This window comes from Alligator sinensis, unplaced genomic scaffold, assembly GCF_000455745.1.
Source record: "Alligator sinensis unplaced genomic scaffold, ASM45574v1 scaffold1218_1, whole genome shotgun sequence".
Lineage (NCBI taxonomy): Eukaryota > Metazoa > Chordata > Crocodylia > Alligatoridae > Alligator > Alligator sinensis.
In genome coordinates this window covers 519,763-523,734 of record NW_005842619.1, presented here as the reverse complement: position 1 = coordinate 523,734, position 3,972 = coordinate 519,763, and the positions used below count along the sequence as shown (strand labels likewise).

The 3,972-nt window shown below is 57.9% G+C and overlaps 1 protein-coding gene across 7 annotated transcripts in view; it reads left to right on the top strand.

The window, feature by feature from the left end:
* Positions 1 to 3,972, top strand: part of FAM19A3 (family with sequence similarity 19 member A3, C-C motif chemokine like) — an 83,339-nt gene that overhangs the window by 24,174 nt on the left and 55,193 nt on the right. The window lies entirely within an intron of this gene.

Genomic DNA, 3,972 nt, shown 5'->3' with positions numbered 1-3,972 from the left:
GAGAGGGGCTGAGGGGGCTTAGTCCCTTGCATTCAAGAGGACGAAGCCAGAACATCCCAGGCGTCGGCAGCGAGCTCAGATCCCTTACCGGGGCAAATGATGGCTCCTCGTTTCCTACCATGTCTCAGGGGCTATGGGGAGAGAAGGCAAACCCCATCGTGCCCGCTTCTCCTTGCTGCAAATCTTGGTCATAAGACACAGGTGCAGGCCCTTGGCCTTGGGGTCCACGCCCTGCCCTGGTGGAGGAGCTGCCACGGGGCTCAGCTCTTTGGATATCCCGCCCGGTGCCCATCAGGGCAAGGTGGTTTGTGCTGCTGGAGCCTGCTTCCCGGAGCCAGAGTGAGAGCTGCCCCTGGGGCGCGGCTCCCCGGCATGGCTGTGGCCCTGCTGCAGTGCCCCGGGCAGGACTTGCAACATCTGGAATTGGTGCAGTGACTCCAGAAGCACGTGGAGGGAGGGCTTGGAAGTGAGACAGCCGGTGTGCCAGGCGTGCCCCAGGGGAGTGCTGAGGCCGAGGGCTGGGATGGAGACGGAGGAGCAGGAGAGCCCCTTTGCAATGCCTCTGGGTCCCTCCTGTTTGGGGGCAGCCTGGCCCTGATACCACTGCCAGGTTTGGTACCCACCCGCTTTTGTACTGGGGTTTGAACCCCTGCCCGGGAGGTGATGTACAGACCAGACTGTGGAATATTAAATACATTTTAATCTCTGCAAAGGGCCGTGTCGTTTGCAAGCCAGCAGCCAAGGGGGCTTTCGGAGCCTGGCTGAAGCCAGATAACAAAGGGGCAGAGCCTGGCTCCTGGGGACTTTGTTCTGGGCCCGGTCCTATTCCCGTCCCAGGGTGCAGGGAAGGCGGGGGCTGTTCACGCTGTGTCGCCAGGGTGGCAGGCGGATGAGCGGCTGAGGGTGCACAGGGCTGTTTCCAAGTGCAGCACAGGGCACGGGTCTAGCCCCCAGGGACCTCGACAGCCTGCACTTTCCCCTTGCAAACAAACTCTGTAAGCACTGGCCAAAATCTCCAGGGGCGGGGAAGGGCCTGCTCACAGCAGGGGAGGGATACGGGGCCGGGGGTCTCGGGGGACACAGCTCTTCTTGCTGAGCTGGGCCTGGCCAGCTGCACCCCGGGGCCCTCGCTGTCTGCACAGGGGTGGGTGCACTTTCAGCAGCTGCAGGCGCAGGAGGGAGCTGTCACAGCCGGGCATTACCTGCAGCACCATGCGATGCAGGACATCTCAGCCTGGTTGCACGGAGGCTATTTCTTCCACAGCGGGGAGCAAAGCGGGGCAGGGCACGGGGGCACGGGTGGAAATAATCGTGGCGTCCGTGGGGAGGGGTTACTTGCCAACATGCGGATTGTGCAGGCAGCAGAGGTAGTCTGGGACGTGGGATGTGGCAGCTGTAACCCATCACAGATGGCGGGAGCTCTCCAGCCCCTTCTTCCCTGATCTTACCCTTGGTTTAAGGAGCGCACACAGCTGGCGTGGTTTGCTGATGCTCTCCTTGTCCAGCTGGCCTGTCCTCGTCTGGCTGTTCTTGGATAAAAAGGGGGTCATTGAATTATCTGTGAAGGTTTCCAGGGCACCGGGCTTTGCATGCAGCTGGCCCCGGCTCTCTGGTTCATCCCGCAGTGGCGGTGGAGATGCCTGCCTTCCCCAGCAGTTACACTCCAGAGATCCCAGTGCTTCTGCCTGGAGCAAGGATGGGAAATAACTGAGAACGGCGATGGTGCCAGTGGGACAAATTCTGCCTTTGCTCATGACTCCCACTGCAAGTATCTTGGCTTTGCCTCGGGATTTCCTGGAGCAGGAGAGAGCAAAGCCTGGCCTGCCTGGCACATGCCGAACGCTGGGAATGGAGACAGTTTGCATGAATGAGATTCCAGCGAACACTTTATTGCAAACACTTTATTGCCGGAGGGAGGCTCAGCGATAAAGTTCAGCTTGTGTTAATTTCATTAATATTTAAGGCCGCTTCTTCAGTGACTGAATGGCTGCGTGAAAGGAGGGAGGTTTGGCATATGCCTGATCCGTGCCGTCGAGCAGAGCGGGCGTGTGGATCCGGGAGCTCAGAGGGAATTTGTGTGCAAGTTTGATCTGTGTGTTGGGCGGTTGGGAGGAGTCACGGTACTGCAAACCCAGAGTCCTGGCTTGTGTTTCCAGCTCTGCCACTTGGCTTAGTATGTGGGCCCAGTGCCTCAGTTTTCCCATCTGTACATACCAGCCGAGTCACACATACCCTATAACCATCCGGACAGCGAAAGAGACCTTAACACAGACGTCGATGGGAGCCGCGCTCTCTTCCAAGTCCTTCCCACTGCCCAAGTGGGGTGAAGGGGCCTGCAGGCATGGCTGCTACCTCTTGTATCCCCTCCTTTGCTTTGCTCTGGGGCTTGAAGGCAGCTTTCCCAGGCAGCTTATTCATTTGCATCAGGCTTGAGGAGTCTCCCGGCAGCCTCTGCACCTCCTGATGTGTTGGCCCTGAATGTCTTTGTCTCCTGCCCTGCCCTTCAAAGCCCATGGCTTTGCTTCTCTAGATGCACTGCTTTCTTTACCCTCACAAGCATGGCTGTGCCATGCCGCCCTGGCCATGGACCAGCACCCTGCCCAGCCAGAGCCGTCCCTGCCCCGTCCCTGCCTCATTCTGCACTGCGTATGTGCTGCCCTGGGAGCCTCAGCGGTCCCTTCCCATCAGTGTGAAACTAAGGTCTGGGAGTTTCCTGCCACCCTGGCCTCTGTGGTACTCTGTCCGGGGAGCACAAGCTGAAGGCAAACAGCACATCGCAGCCCGGTGCTTTTTAAAGCAATAAATAAGGACATGAAGGAGGAGAAAAGGACACGTTTCTGAGCTCTGTTGGGCTAGGAGAGGTTTTTGGAAGAAAAGGGTGGGGAAAAAAACCAACATATTCCTGCCTGAGAGCGGAGAAGGATTATTCTTCCTTTGGGCATGGAGGGCAGCAGCTGTCACCCAGCATCCAGGGCCGAAAGCAGCCTTGGCTGCTAGATGTCATCCTCTGCTGCTGTCAGGGGATTCATGCACTGCCGTGGTCACAGGACGGGTGAGGCGTGCATCTGCATTGATGAGAAGCTAATAGTGTCTGGCCGTTTTTGATGCCTGACTTGGAAATGAAGCAGCAGGAGGTTCTGGTTCGGCCTTGGGAGTGTTTTGGAGTGAAGTGGGTGGAAAAGGCATCGTGCACAGAAGGTGCTTTGGATGCATGTCCTCCCAGTAGCTGGAGGAAAGTGCTGGATGCCTGGTGTGACCCGATGTTCGGATAAATCCCAGGCTTGTCTTGTGGGGAGCGGGTGCAGGGAGCTGGCTTGTTCCATCGACGTGCTTAGGAAAACGGTGACAACATGGCGATCAGTTGGAATAACGCTTCCCGGTCACCGAGGGAGGCTCCTTATTCTGTTTTATCAGCTGCGATTGAGTCCTTTCCATGGCTCTGGCCCCGGACTGCTAATTCCATGAAGTGCCAGGAGCTACGTTCACCACGAAAGCCGCTGCATGGAGGCGAGGTGGCGACTGTCATGCTGATGAGCTGCCTGCCAGGTACAGGCCACCGACGCCGCTGGCACGTTCACCTTGCACTCGGATGAATGCAGCCAGGAGAGCGGGAGCGGTTTGCCAGCCCCTCTGTCCTGCCTGCTCGCTCGGTCTCTCCGGGATGCCGGAGCTGCACTCGCCTTAGCTGGATTAGCGCGGCCTTCTCTGCAGACAGAGACGCGGCTGCTTTGGGAACAAGAAGCCCTTGAGCCATTGTTAGGGTTGAAATGCTTAAAATTGAATTCTGGTTTCCTCTGAGCAGAGGGATTCACGCACCAGCTCCCCGGGGCATTGAATGACTTGGCTGGCTTCTCGGTCCTTTGTGCTTTCCAGCTGCCGGGGACTCGGGGTTTCTTCTAATTCCTTCAATGACAGCTAAGAGGGAAGACGATATTGTGAATGAGCCTGGAGATCTTTGCTCCAGGAGCACCG